Source organism: Neophocaena asiaeorientalis, unplaced genomic scaffold (assembly GCF_003031525.2).
Source record: "Neophocaena asiaeorientalis asiaeorientalis breed wild unplaced genomic scaffold, Neophocaena_asiaeorientalis_V1.1 scaffold85, whole genome shotgun sequence".
NCBI lineage: Eukaryota > Metazoa > Chordata > Mammalia > Artiodactyla > Phocoenidae > Neophocaena > Neophocaena asiaeorientalis.
Window position 1 is genome coordinate 1224640 of NW_020174301.1, and position 15683 is coordinate 1240322.

The following is a 15683-nucleotide window of genomic DNA, read 5'->3' on the forward strand; positions in this document are numbered from 1 at the left end:
AAGAAACAGGCCGGCAAAGCCAAGCACCGCCAGCAGCTCGCCCCGGACCCGCCGTCCTGCGCCCGGGAAACTTGGCGAGGGGGACGCAGTCAGAAGGAAACTTTGGGATCTCGCAGGAAACAATAGTTATGGAAGAAGGTGTAGACTGTTATGTTCGGTTTTTTTTTATTTTCCGGGATACGGCTCCCGAGTGAGCGCACTGGGCGAGGAAGGCAAATGCCTTCCTCGTGGATTTCTGCTGTTCCCCCCCCACCCCAGATTCAGGTGGAGAGCGATGCTTGGGGGGGGTGGTGGTGCTGGGAGCCCCACCCCGGCCTGGCCTCCTTTTTGTATTTGTTTGTTTCATTTTTGCCTCTGCCAACTGGGTTCCCCCATCCTCCCCAGGCAGTCGCTCAGCGCCGTTAACGGGGGCACGCGTGTGCGGCGTTTCCAGCACGGTCCTCACAAATAATAGCTGCGAGAAGGGCGAAGGGGCCGAGGAATATAGACCGACAGAGTAGAGAAAAGCAGGCTGTTTAATCTGTCCAAACAAGTAGGAAGATCAATGAGATGAGAGAGAGAGAGAGGAGGAGAGAGAGAGAGAAAGGAAGGAAGGAAGAAAGAAAGAAAGGAAGGAAGAAAGAAAGGAAGAAAGAAAGAAAGGGTCCGATTGCAACGTGTCAGATCTTGCAACCTACTCCCCCCTCCCCCAAACACAACAACAACCCTCAAACACAAAAACACCTTAGCTGACCGACACCCCAGGCCTTCGGGGTTAAAGTAACCGTGTGATGGCAGCGAAATCGTGCAGTAGCTTAAGGCAAAAACAAGGATTTCTGTAGCGTGGTCGGTGGTGCGTTCTTTTCTTCTCTCCTGTTTTCTCGGAGTGCCTGGGTTGCGAGAAAGGCGCATCGTCGGCCGTGTACCTGAATGTTTGCGATTATTCACGGGGTTTTGGGGGGGGGCAGTGTGCATTCGTCAATAGGGTAGTTTCTGAAAAGCCAGAGCTGGTGGGGAGGTGGGGGAAGACGTGGTTTTGTTTGGTGAGTTCGCTTTTGTTGGAAGGGGGAGGGGCGTGATTTCTTACGCTATCCCCCGCCCGGGTGCCCTGTTCCCCTGAGTCTGTCCCGTGGCGCCGGCTCTGGCCGGGGGTGCACCCAAAGAGGGCACCTTGGCAGTGTGTGGCAAACCTGGTTGGCCCCCTCCGCCCCCCTCTACAGAAGGGTGTACTGAACAGGCTGCTGGAGCTTCCACCGCATCCCTCGCCCCCCGCCCCTCGCACTCGCAGACAATCGGAGACCTCTGCTCCCCACCTCGCCGCCCCCACCCTCGCTCCCCCAGCAGCCTCGGCCGCCGCCACCTCCTTGTTTACCGGTGCCGGGGCTCTGGCGTGGCCACCAGTCACGTAAGCAGAGGGCCGGGCGCGCTGGGCCGGGCTGCCCCGCACCGGGCGGGCCAGCGGCAGCGGAGCCAGGCTCCCGAGACCGTGGAAGCCAAGGGGCTTCCTCCTGGTCCCTCTCCCGAGGTGTCCGCGCTGCAAGACCCCGAGAGGGGCTCGGGAACCTGGGCGCCCCAATCGAAGTCAACTTCGTGTGCGTAATCAGCCCCTCGGCCCCGCTGCCCCCCTCCTTCGGCCGGCTCCCCGCGGGAGTATTTTTAGCTCTCTTGCCTCTTTTCGCAGCCGCTGTTTGGCTCAGCATGACGTGATGCCAGCGGCCCCCAGATTTCCCCGAGAGCGGGAACTCCGCTCGAGGCCCTTGCCCCCTCCCCAACAGCTCACGCAGGCGAGGGTGACCTCCAGCAAACTATGGGGCGACCATCCGCAGGGCCCTCTATTATCTCCCCTTAAAATTGGAGCGGCCCACGGAGGCCACTTTATTTTCCCCCCTCTCGCCCCGCCTCCCGCTCATCTCGGTCTCCTAGTACGGAAAACAGCGGGCCCTACATCTGCCTCATTTTATTAGGGGTGCTTCTTCGCGCTGGCGGCGCTCGCCGTTGTTTTCTGCTCGCTGCACACAATGCCCGCGCGTCACGGCGCTCCGCGTGTGCACAGCAATAATGCGAGTCGGGGGGCGGGTCGTGCGTGCGTCGGGTTCGGGCACTGAGGGTCCCTCCGCGCGCGCAGGACTTGTTTTGCTTCAGAGCCCCGCTTTCCGAAACGCTTACATCATTCAGTCGTTGGGGGAGGGAGGGGAATCTAGGCGTTCCGATAGGATTACAGCGTTTCTCAGGTCCCTGGTTTTTGGAAGGAAGCAAGGACCCTAGCTTTTTAATTATTTTCATGATTGGGCCGGGGGGGCTCAAGTTTTGTTAGTTGGGCAAGGTTTTTTTGTTTGTTTGTTTTCTTAGGTCACTACTGCAAAGGGCATTACTGGCCGGCTCAGGTGCACAATCTCCCCGCTTTCATTTCAGCCAGTTCTCCTGTAATCACTTGATCTCAGTTTCTCCGCCTCCTCCTCTTCCCCCTCCCAGCTAGAGACACATGGTTTCCACATGGAGACAAACTTCTTTCCTCTGACTGGACTTGACCTAGCAGCGTCGCTCAGCCAATCGGCAGCTTCAGCTTCCTCTAACGTCATGCGTTGCTGAGGCCAGAGACTGGGGGGTGGAGCCAGGAGGCAAGCCAGAAAATCACGGGGAGCTCTAGTGTGGCCAGCTGGTACAGTCCCTTCTTAAAGGGACGCTCTTTACCCGGGTGTTGAGCCTCAATTCTCCATTTCGGGTTCTGTGAGACATTCGCGAAATGCACCGATAAGGCCCTGGTCACGAGTTTACATGTTCCGCTTTTACCGTTTGCAGAGTATTTACTTGGCAGGAGCTTGCCTTATTTTCCGTTGTCACCAGAACTGCTTTTCATGGCTTCTTTGAGGTTTCCGTACTAGGAGAGCTCACTGAGTGTACACAGTACTGAATTATTCTCAGTATATATAATGAGTTTTCTTGGGGTGTTCAAATTAAGTCACTCAGTATTGACTGCTCTGTGCAAGGCAAGGATTGCTTAGGATATGCTGGTACATTCTCCCAAAGTTCCAACTGATGTGAATCCCTGAGAATCTCAAATTAAAGGCCTCCAGAAATATTAATCATGGATACTGTGACCCTGTTTTCACAAATTCAGCAATTATATATAAATAACCTCTGACATATCACCCACATCCATTTGGGGTCCAGTGGAGGGATAGTAATTTAGGACTGACTGATTAGTAGAGAAAATATGTACTTCCTGTTTTGGAAAAGGTTAAAAATGAAAGGGAATAAGAAGGAAATTCACAAAAGGGTGTTCTGTGCATAGAAGTTGTTCAGCAGACAAGTGGAAGTTACTATAACCGGTAAGGTCTACAGGACAGAAAAGGGCTTCCCAGTCTGTAGGGAAGGTGGCTTTGGGGCAATGCTTAAGATAGAAAAGAATGATTAAATGGGAGTAGAAGCCATGGGTGGGTCTCTGGAGTGCATTACCTGGGTTTGAGGGTGAGGTGCTTTCCTAAGGGCATGGACAGGCCAAAGAGCAGCCTCTTCCTCCAGACAGAGGAAGCTGCTGCTGTGTGGTGTCATTTGGCCCTACCCTGCCTTCCTGACTTAATCTCCTCTGCTCCCATCCAGCAGGTCCACCAGCAAGCAGGCTTTACAGTCATGCGTCTATGCTTGACTTAGACTCTTCCCTCTGTCTAAAATGCCCTCATTCTCTTACTCCCCTGGGGTTATCTGTGTCTTACCTACTCTTCATGTCCTAGGTCAGTTCCCACCTCCTCCAGGAAACCTCCCCTGGATATTTCTTAAGTCAGGGTAGTTGAGAGAATGAAAGCTTTACAGTCACCCAGAGCAGGGCCCAAATCCCCCCTTCACTGCTTACTGGCTGTGTGACCTTGGGCACAAGTTACCTAACCTTTCTGAGGTTTCATTTCTTTTTTGTAAAACAAGGATAACAATAGCATCGGCCTCCTGCCATTGCTGAACAACTAACTGAGGTTCTCCATTTAAAGTACCTGGTAAAGATGTTAAAAAAAATAAAAAAATAAAAAAATAAAGTACCTGGAATGTAGTAGGTGCTCAATAAATAGTCACTTCTTTGAGCCTTGATAATCAGCAATTCTCTACTTGCTGGCTGTGCATTAGCTTTATCCTCACAGGGAGAAGATTAGCATCTTAAGGGAAAAGGTCACTTACAGTATTTCAGTATATGTCACTGTTGCATAACACTGGGCATACAGTAGACAATATACATCCTTTGATTGGTTGGATTTGTCATTTACTGGCTATGGCACAGTGATCAGGTCTGAAGGCCAGGGGACACATGACAGACTTTCTGAAGACTTGGAGAAGAATTGGAAATACTGATCTTTTCCAAGGAGGGAGGATGTCTCCCATTATCAATGCAGAATGCCCTTGGGCTGTAAAGACCAGGGCTTATAAGGAGATGGTAGGTCAGGCCTAGAGAGCTGAAACTACATCAGCTGTGACCCTACAGACGGATCAGTTATTGGTTTAGAGAGCAGGAAACCAGTGCAATTTATGCTAAAATTGAGGGCTTTGGTGGCAACTAACATTCACCTAGGTCACATTTCTGTACAGCAGGCATCTTACGATTCATTCATTCATTCATTCCACAAATATGTATTGAGCATGTACTATGTGCAATTGCTTTTTTTTCTGAAAACTCCATGGGTTGATTTATGACGGGAGTGGAGTAATGTACTTGTTTTTGGTGGAGTTATGTAAAGAGCATTATTAAATCAGGCTTCTGTTTCCTCTGCATCCTAAATTATGTTCCTCAGATTCAACTTTTTTTCCAGTTTTAAATATTATCTCTGCCCATAGGTAAATGCCAGAAATAGACTTTTGAGGATACTGTTGTGGCTTTCAGAGTCCCAGAGCTCCCAGGGACTGGGTAACCTGTGGAGGGAACCCAGGAAAAGCATCCAGACCTTGGGAAGTTAGAGAAGCTGAATTGAGCCATTCCTGGTTTGGGAGGTGGGGGCGGGGGGGAAGCTCTATCAGATCCAAGGCAAAACAACAGCTGCTCACCTACCTGCCCTCTCTGACCAAAACACTGTCCCACTGATGCACCTAGAAATGGGCGTTTTCATCTGAGGATGGCTGGCAGAAGTCTGGGGGTAGAACTGAAAGAAATGAAGAGGGTGCCGGCATGCAGCGGCAGCAGCAACTAATTGCATTGTATAATGTCAACACTGGTAACTATTTATGGAGTACTGACTATACTTGGTAAAGAATGGGGCTAAACATGCATTATCTCCTGCAATCTTCACAACAGCCCCACGGCATATGCACTTCTATTACCCCTATTTTACAGAGTGGGTAACCGAGGAACAGGGAGCTGAGTAACTTGCCCAAAGGTCACAGGGTTAATAATGGCAGAGCTGAGTTTTGAACCTAGGCCTCTGATTTGACTGAGCCTACAGTTTTAACCATATATAGGTGTATGCATTTTCCAGCCAAGGAATGAAGTCCAGAGAGGTGAAATGACTTGCTCAAGGTCACCCAATAATCTGAAGCAGAGTGGGTGTTTGTAACACCCTGTTGATTGTTCAGGGTCTTTCTGCACACACTCTGCTTAGAAAAGGTTTAGAAGTGAAGCTGGAGACAGGAGAGCCAACCAGAGAGATTTTGTTTTTGTTTTTCGGAGTTGTTCAACTTTGCTGGCCCTAACTCAAGTTTAGCCTCCTAGGAAACACTACCCGCCTCCTACTGCCTTTCCCAAGTCTGTCCTCTGGACATATTAGAGGACTTGGGGCTGTTGCTATGGTACTAGGGCCAACAGCAGGTTCACCAAAAGCTGGGTCTTTTGCCTTTTAAAAAAAAGCCTGGCCCTGCAGAAATGAATTGGCCACAAAGATTTGCATCAGTCATTGTGGCTTGTTCTGTTTTAGATCCCCCTGCCTCCCTACCCCACCCCCTCTTCCCTACCACCACCACTTTCTATAAATACAGTTGGATAAATATTGATTTAAACTGGGTTTCTGGAGGAGAAGCCCATGGTTGCCCTGGCCTGGTCTTCACTTAGATACCACCAGTATGCCAGGCCTGACACACCTAACCCCTGATAGCGCTGGCTTCCAAATGACCCGTTTGGGGGAGGTGACTTGTGGTTTTGTGGCTTTTGAGTTTAAAAAAGAGAGAGAAAGAAAACGAAGTATAAAAAGCAATAACGCAGCAAAAAATGGGAATCTTCCTGCAGAATGAATAAAGGCATTTTCAGCAGGAAGAAACGGGGGAAGGTTTATGGTAACCTGGCCTTCTGAACCAGTTCTCTTCCCTTTCCCATTCTGCCTTCCACTCCTTTTTGGGTTTTGTTTTAAAGGAGGCAGGTGGTAAGACGGAGCATCAGGGCCAGTAGGAGCCCCAGAGGTCACAGAGCAGCCATCATCCTCACTATACAGACGGGGAGGCTGAGGCCCAGAGAGGGACAGTGGCTTACCCAAGATGACACAGGAGAGGCAGAACCAGGTCCTTCTGGGCTGTGTTGCCTCTCGCCTGACGTGAGAATGGGTCCTAGGCAGAGCCCCAAACTGGGCTTTTGTTTTACAAGTCAGGTGCTCATAAAATCAGCAATTCTCAACCCTGGTTTACTGATCCCAGGGTGTGTCCGGTTATTGCAAAGGTCATTGCAACATTCTCAATAGTCTCTCAAAATTGAGCTAATTTGAATTCACCATTTAGAAGAAATATTTTCTTTTAAATTTAGTCGTGGGGGGGGAGTGGGTGGAGCCCGAAGGCGATGACAGTGACAGGATGGCTACCCAGCCTTAACTGAGGAGGAGGAATTCAAGTCTTCCTGGAGGGGCCTCCTTCTGGGGGTGGAGGGTGGAGCTCTGGCTCACACTGGAGAGAAGCTTCAATTCCGCAGGGAGAGACACCTGCTCTCTGGCTCTTCTGCTAAACTAAAGGGAAGTAATTTTCTCGATACTGTTGTCCCTGAGTGGCCTGGCTGGAGGTGTCAAAGCTGTCAGCAGCTGACTTGATCTCTCCTCTCCGGACAAAACGAATGGGCATTTGCCACCATCCTCCCCGGCTGGAGGTTCCTTCTTTGCTTCCTCATCTTGGCAGAATGCTGTACAGGGCCCCTTGCTTGTGAAATATTTTGAAAGTTCAGGTGACCCTTGTTTTGAGCAATACATCTCCAGGAAATATATGTTAATAGGATCTCTTTTTTTAAAAATTCAGGTTAGAGAACCTTTCTTTAAAAGGCTTCTGTGGCAAATAATTTTATAAAATGTGGAATTATATTGCATGCCAGGAATTCTCCTTAAATGTGTTCTGTGAGTTTGTCCATTCATCCATCCATCAAACTGGTATTTAATGGGTACACACTGCCTTATGTCAGGCTCTGTGCTAGGACCTGGAAGTACAGTTTCCTGCCATCATGGAGTTATACTCTATTGCAGTGCTGGATTTTAGAAATTCAGTTGTCTTAAAGTAAACCCCAGCAATGTGGGACTGCATCTGACTTGGGCTTTGGGTCTTTGGTTCCAGCCATCATTACAGATAGAACAAAAATTTATGCCGGGCTTCCAAAAAAAGGAATAGTCCCTCCCCTCCCTGCATGCACCCTGCCACCCCCAAGCCTGGTGTTTAAAACCCTTTGTGTTTATCCTTGTAATATTTACAGATCTGACTCTTTTTTTTTTTTAAAGCTGCCTGAGCTTAGGACATCAAGTACTGTGTAAGCAACCTTGTAAATAAGCACATTCCACTCCTAGTTCTTTACAGACGGGGGCACTCTGCACTTGGAGGATTGTCCATAGCAGTGCTCCTACCAAGCCTGCTCTCCCATACAACATGCCCTTGGCCTCATACCTCTAATATCCAACTCCAGTGTCTGCCAAGGAAATTTAAACACAGCAAAATTAGAAGGATAAACACAGTGTCCTGAGGGAGAGAAAGATTGGGAAGTTTAAAGCTAATAAAAGGGGATTTGGATTACCTGCTATTTGAGATATTTTACTCCGTGTCTTTATTGCCATTAGCAAGGATACTTGAATAAAGATGATTCGGGACTATTTTAATACTGTTGTATTAAAATGGAGGGCGTGCCCAGGGCTGCTCTGTTTTTGGCCATGGGTGGCAAGTGTAAGTGCATGTGGCCTCTGCTTTTATTTCTACAGGGGCCCAGAACTTCCTAATGATGTCCCTGTGTTATCTCCCTCTTACCTCCACCACACCTGACCATCTCTACCATATTTCTTGACTCCCAAGACTGAGTACCTTGCATGCAACTTTCTTTCCTTTTTTCCACCAGCTGTAAAATTTCTAACACCTGTGAGGAGCCAAGCACTGTGCTTGTTGCTTCCAAAGTGCAGTATGTATGGTCTCCAGTTCCAGTTCTATATTCCAGTGCAAGTGACAGACAAATAGAGAACAGTAAATAACACTTGCCTGTCTCCTGCGAGTCTGATAGCCTGTCCCCAAGGAGGCTGCTGACAGATACAATGTTGTCTCTGTTTTCCAAAGGAATAGTGATAATGGTGCCCTTTTACTGAGCAGTTACTATGTGCCAGCACAATGCTAAGTGCTTTATATTAAATCCTAACAATCATCCAACAGGAGGGTGCTGTCATTATCCTCATTTTATAGATGAGGAAAGCCTTAGCCTTAGCAAGGCTAACTAACTTTCCCAAGGCCACCTGCTAACAAAGAGTGGCGCTGAGACTCAAAACCAGGTTTTTCTTTCTTCCTAGGAGACTTCAGGACTCTGAGAGAAGTGTCAGAGAGCAAGAGGCAAGAAATGGAATCTGGAATGTTTGAGGTTCAGGCTGACGGTCCCCTTGGGAATGCCTCCCTGGAGCGACTTCCTTTACTTCCCATCCATCCTAGGGCAGAGAGAGGGCAGCCAAAACCTTCTGGGACTCTTTAGGCATTGACACTGAAGCCAGATAGGGCCCTTTCTTCTGGAAGGCAATGGTCTAGGGTGTTGCCACTTGCCCTTGCAGCGCCACCTTGCCCAGCACCCCCTGGGGAACTCACCCAACCAGTAGGGCTCCTGATACTCTGGATGCTACAATGTCAAGGGTGTGAATCCACACCCTGTCAGGCTCTACTAGGTTTCCAGAAGGCACTTGAGCTTGTAGGGCAACTGGTCTGGCCCGTGCTTGGCAAGTGTGAGCCGCACAGGTGAGCTTTAGGCCCTGGCTGCCACCTTGCCAGCGTGGGCCAGCTGGTTCTGGTCAAACGGCATAGGTCCAACCTCTTCCTCTCCTCCATGGAGATCTAGGAAACAAGAGTGATCTTAAATATAACTGGGTTCATGTCATTTATTTGGTTAAAGCCCTTCAATAGTTTCCTTCCTATCTCACTTAGAATAAAATCCATATTCCCTGCATGGCTGTCACCCTTACTGTTTAGCCTGAGTGTGGTCTGAAGATGGGTAGCCCTGGTGTCTCCCGGGACCTTGTCAGAAATGGGACTCCCAGGTCCCACCCCAGAGCTGCTGAATCCAAATCTCCATTTTAGCACGATTCCCAGGTGATCTGTGCGCTCATTAAAGTTTGAGAAGCTGGCCTAGACAGCGCTTGTGATTGCCCTAATCCCTCTACCCACCTAAAGCTACCCCCCCAACTCATTTATTATTTATCCCTTATCCTACTTATCACGGTTTACAATGATTTTACTTGCTTATCATCTGTGTATCAGGCTAGAATACAAGCACCTTGAGGACAAAGACCACAAGCAGTTTTGTTCATTGTTCTCTTTAGCATCTAGGTTAGTGCCCAGCATGTAATGGAGGATTAAGGAATATTCGTTGAATGAATGATGAGTTCTCTGCCTTTAACCTTCTGACCTAGTGTTTATCCACAAGGGAGCTATTGATGAGACAGTTCTTCTTGAGCAGGTTCGCCTGGAATACTGCAGGATTTAACATCCTTGGTTCGTCCTCACTAAATGCCAGTAGAACTCCCCAGTCATGGTGACACTCAAGAAAGACACTCCTACACATTTCTGAAGTCTTCTAGGCGGATATTACGCCTGGGTGAGACCACTGCCCTAACCAATTTTGTCTGACCTTGTCTGACAGAACATACCCTGATGTATGCTGTGGGGTCCAAGAGTTGGGAAATCTAGGTTTGAATCCGTTTGCTACCTATGTGGCCTTGGGCAAATCACTTAACCTTTTGGGGCCTCATCTGGGAAACAGGAATCTCAGAGGTGTGTAGAGGATTAAATGAACTGACTATACAAGTGGCACCACGCACATAGTTGGCTCTCATTATGTAGCAGCTAGTAGGCAAGTGGAGGCATGTTGTTCTAGGATCTCTGGAGAATCCCAGAATCCTAGAATCAGAATGCTGGAAATAGAAGTGATGGTGAGATCACAGACATCTTTGGCCAGCCAAAGGCCTGGTGTTTTATTCTAAATAGTACACCTGAAGCTGAGAACTCAGCCACGAGGCAGCAGGGCTGGGTGTGTGATTTAGTGTCCAGGGCCTGGCTGGCCCTAAGAGTGACCTCCACAAGTTTCTGCCACCTGGAAGGGAGTGATGATGCCAAGGGGTGGTGAGGCAGGGCAACTGTAGGCAGGCTTCTGGCAGGGGAGGGAGGGTTACCCAGGGCTGTGTCAAGAATGTGGGGCATCCTCTTAGCAGCAGGGGAAGGCCTCTGGTAATATATTTTTTTAAGGCTTTAAAATCAAGTTGCATTTAACTTTGAAAGAATAGGTCATTGCATCCAAAACCTGATAAGTGCAACAAAAAATTACAGTACATTCTTGCTTTTGAATATAGATGGCAAACATTCTAAACAAAATATTAACCCGTGGAATGAGCAGTTTTATAGAACAACATACAATGGCTGACCAGGATATATGCCAGAGATGGCTGAAAATCACAAAGTCTATCAGTATAAATGATTATAACCACAAATTAAAGGAGAATAATATATGACTACAGCAACACATGATGAAATGTCATTTGAAAAAAAGTATTCAGGAGATATTCCTAATGAAGGAAGCTACTTCCATACAACAAAGATCATTTACCTGTGCTGGTCTTTTAACTAAATTGATGTAGTGAGGTTGGGCCCATGGTTTGGGGTCATCACCAGCAGAGGAGTTGATTCTTCCCTTTCCTTAGGGAAGAATGAACCTTGAACAGAAGATGAAACAGAACAGGCTTTGGATCCCTTTGGAATGTAACTTGATCTAGATATTTAAAGGAGAGGGTCTCCATAAATTTAAAAGACCAGAAAATGTATTCCACTTTACTTATCTATTTATTTTTTATTTATTTTATTTTTTATAAATATATTTATTTGTTTTTGTTTTTTGTTTTTTGGCTGTGTTGGGTCTTCGTTGCTGTGCGCAGGCTTTCCCTAGTTGCGGCTAGCCGGGATACTCTTTGTTGCAGTGTGTGGGATTCTCATTGTCGTGGCTTCTCTTGTTGCAGAGCATGGGCTCTAGGCGCACAGGCTTCAGTAGTTGTGGCACGTGGGCTCAGTAGTTGTGGCACATGGGCTTAGTTGCTCCATGGCATGTGGGATCTTCCCGGGCCAGGGATCGAACCCGTGTTCCCTGCATTGGCAGGTGGATTCTTAACCACTGCACCACCAGGGAAACCCCATATTTACCTATTTATTTTTAAAACCACAAATCAACTAGAAAAAGAATTATGGAGATGGGTAGAGAGCACAGTCCTAACCCTTGCTCCATCAGTTTGATAGATAACTGTGTGACCTTGGTAAGTTACCATACCTCTCTGAGCCTCAGTATTTTCATCTGAAAAATGGAGGCTGGATTGAGGAATAAGCTTAATGATACAAACTTCTATGAAACAAACCATGAAATGTTATTTGGGGGAACATTCACTTGGCATGGCCCTAGCAAGATCCTCCTGCATACTTTATCAGTTGCACCCCCAAGTGGGGTGCTCCGGGGTAAGCAAGAGTCTTACATGTGCATATTAATTGAGTCCTGCAATGCAGATTTCTTCTTGGATCCAAGTTAATGCAAAAAAGAAGGAAGAGGACATTCGAGAGATTAACACATCCCTTATAATCACCGAAATAGGCTGCTGTTATAAGGGCCATTTAATAAAATGTAAGAAGCCCTTTTCTAAGAGGGAAGAGATAGGCCAGGATGGAAGTCAAGTGCAGCTGTTTGAGCCTCTGCCAGTGGCCTGATCTCACCAGAGAACCAAAGTTAAAAAACAACAAACTTCCAGATTCAGCGGTCTCAGATTAACACTGCCTCCCCCTGCTGTTTCCTCCACCCTCATGTCCTTTCTTCCCCTTTATCCCCAGCTCAGGCACCTGGGTCGTGGTGCTTTTCCGTGTGGTTGGGATGGCAGCCGGCAGCCCTGGCGACTAGAGCTCTGGGAGGCGGCAGCTACCTCTCGGGTTTAGCATTACGTCATCCCTTCTAGACCCAAATTTATCTCGGCTGCACACAGACCCGCAGCTCTGAGCTGCTGCTGACTCGAGGAGAGCTTACGCATGAAGTTAGGCAAGGCTGACTCACTGGGCAGAAGAAAAGGTTTTCTGCTGCTCTTCACGTTTCTGGGCTCCGAGAGGAGAGGCGAGGAGGAGGCTGCGGTTGTCATTTTGGGGTGGGGGATGGAAAGATGTATAACTGTTAACAGTTCTTACTTAGGAGCTCAGGACTTACCTCCCCTGTTCCCACCCTTAAAGATAATTGCGGAAAACAGTGCCCTGCACAGTATACACTTCGCAGTTTCAGGGAAGTTCTCTTAAGCACCAGGTGTCACTAAGACAGTGACTTCGGACTTGCACCTTAACCTCGTGGCCCCTTCCCCTCTATTCATCTTTCCTGTCTGCAGAAACGATATAACACAGACCAGCCTCCTGCATTGTTCATGGATCTGCAGTAAATCATTTGAAAATTTACATTGAGTAAACGGTGCAGGGAGAGGACCCCTAGGAATGGAGAGCTTTGCCATGTTCTTCCAGAAGGCAGACTGTCCCCATCCAGGCTGTTTGTTACAGGGCTGGGGGACTCCGGAGGACTTTTTCCATCTTCAAAAGAGACTCCCCTGAGTGAGATACTTTAGGGGGAGGACAGAAGAACCAGAAACTATGGGTAAGATTCCAGGTTCTTTTGTCAGTAGACTTTGGAAGCCTTGCTTTTCCTCAGTTTCCCTATTTGTAGTGCAGATTGGATTCATCTGCAAAAGAAAGGCCATGGCTGCCTCTGGGCTTCCCCAGGCTGGGCTGGTGCTGAGGGATGGTTTGTGGGTAGCATCACTCTCCCAAGGCTAGAGCCCCAGGCTTTGTGCTCTAGGAGGTCCTTGTGGCCAATGTCCATGCAAGAACTCTGGGAGTCAGCCAGAGCAGGTCATTTGCTGTTAGAAGAGGCTGGATATTTCTGTACAGAAACCAGTTCTTAACACTGCCCACGATCACCATCACCTTTTCTCTTCTTCAACATATGCAGGTGGCCTTTTGGTGATTCTCGCACTACTTTCCATCTCCTCATCTCCCTCTTGGCCATGGCTTTAAAAGAAGGGTTGGTAAATTCATCTGGAGGTCAACTGCGAAAGGCCAGGCATGTGCTGCAAGCATCCTGCTTTCTCTTAATAGCCTGCTAGGGCTTATGATGTATGGATTTAAACCCATCTTGAACACATGTGTATTTTCAGTTTGTACTTTTTTCCTTGACTGCGTGTCACATGGTTTACCTCCCATTGGGTAGACTTTTATTTGTTATAAAGCTACCTCTTTTAAGTTCCTGGGGTAGCCCTTGGCAATTTGTGATCTGAAGTGGTAGAAACTTTCAACTTTATTAGAAACTTTCAACCTTATTTTTATTTCTACCCTCAACTTACAGATGTTCTGAGTGAACAGGTATTTTCTTTTAAATAATTCCATTCTTCCCCTATCCAACATGTCCCTTGTTGAATGCGGAGGGTGGTTGTTACCAACACCCAATGGGAAAGCCCAGATCTGAAGTGACCTAGCCAACAGCTGAAAAAGCACAGTTCCGGTTTCAAAGCTTTTACAAAAAAAAAAATCTCCTGTGGCTTGTGAAGATCTCTCATTTTGGGTCTCCCTGCATTTGATGGAACATCTATTTGGTTCTTAAATGTGGTACCAAGTGTAATATTTAATAAGGCTGGTAGAATTTTGCAGATTTTGACCTCATTGGAAATCTTGTTAACTTTGGAAAAAAAAAAAGAGGAGGGAGAGCATATTAAAATGCAGCATTAAGCCCATGACATTTTTGAGAGTAACGTTTTCATTCTGAGATGGTTATTTTCTGCAGTAGCCACTGGAATGACCACAGGAAGTTCTCCCCTCACCAAGAGCTTCCTGTTATTCTGGATGTCCACCAGCAGGTTAAAATAATCAGGGTGGGGAAAAGTTATGGATGTTTACGCAATTCCCAGCTTGCTCCTAGAGCTTTCAACAGTTATGACCCTCTTGCCTTTCTTCGCCCTAGACCACAGCTTCTCATTCAGGGGTGATTTTCTGCCCCAAGAGACATTTGGCAATGTCTGGAGACATTTTTGGTAGTCACACCTGAGTTGGTGGTGTGCTACTGGCATCTAGTGGGTAGAGGCCAGGGATGCTGCTGAATATCCTACAATGCACAGGTCTCCAACCCCACCCCCAGTTAGGAATTATTCGCTCAAAATATCAATAATGGTTGAGAAACTCTGATCTAGACTTTGAGGACTTGGAAAGACGGTGGTGGTGAGGGAAGCCATTGGCAGTTTTTTAATGTGGTCCTGCTCTCTTTAGCCTCTGCTTTCAGTTCCTGCTCTGTGGAGGAGAGCGTGAGAGGAAATGATCATCATAGCTTCCATTTATTGAGTGACATGTACTAAGTGCTGGTATTATTTAATCTTCACAATTAGCCCTACTGACTACACACTCCTTGAGAGCAAGGTCCATCTCTGTTTATCTCATTACTGTACACATTATGTCTAGTACAGTGCCTGACACATGGCAGGCCCTCAATGCATGGATAAATGGAGTAATTATATCTGATATAGATGTGAGGAAAATGAGGCCTTACGAGTCCACACAACTTGTGTTAAGTAGCAGAGTCAGAATTTGAACTGAGCCTCATGTGACTCCAGCACCAAACCACTGAATTATATCCCTCACTTGCAGCACCAAAGAGGTTTTCTAGCTTCTAAAGTCTCGAGGTTCTCTAGCCTTTTCCCCTCCTGAGGGAGGGGAAAGGAGTTTTAAAAAATAAGATAAAAAAAAAACCCAAAACACTACCTCTCTGTGAAAACTGAGGTGGAAGAAGGGCCTTATGGGAGCCCTCTCTGGCTCTGATAGGATCACCCCTTGCTCCTGAACAGGGATTTTTGGCTTTTCAAGTATTTATTCTGCACATGGGGCAACCAAGGCACACAAGTTACAGGAGACAGTAGTAGTAGATAGAAAACTGGAGCGTGGCACTGCGGCTCAAGCATGCTTCAGCTCCTAGGCGCCCACCGGGAGTCATTGAGAAAAGGGCTCCCAGACAGCAGACTCACAGTTCGCTCAAATCCTTCCCTCCGCGAAGAAAAGCCCAGAGAGCTTCTTAGTCTTTGCATCTAGGAGGTACAAGTCGAGCGGGACTACATCTCCCGGCGGCTACTGCGGAATTTGGCAAGGCGCAGGCGCACTGAAGCGGCGTGCGTACTACGACTCCCGGCGTGCAGTGGGCGGGGCGGGACTACATTTCCCAGGAGGCAGAGGAAGGGGCGGGAGGGGGCGGGCCGCGACGCTGCTCCCGCCCCAGCCCC

At 47.8% G+C, this 15683-nt stretch overlaps 1 protein-coding gene across 1 annotated transcript in view; it reads left to right on the plus strand.

Annotated features, from left to right (window-relative positions):
• Positions 1-15683, plus strand: part of MXI1 (MAX interactor 1, dimerization protein) — a 103600-nt gene that overhangs the window by 1437 nt on the left and 86480 nt on the right. The gene's annotated exons all lie outside the window — the stretch shown is intronic.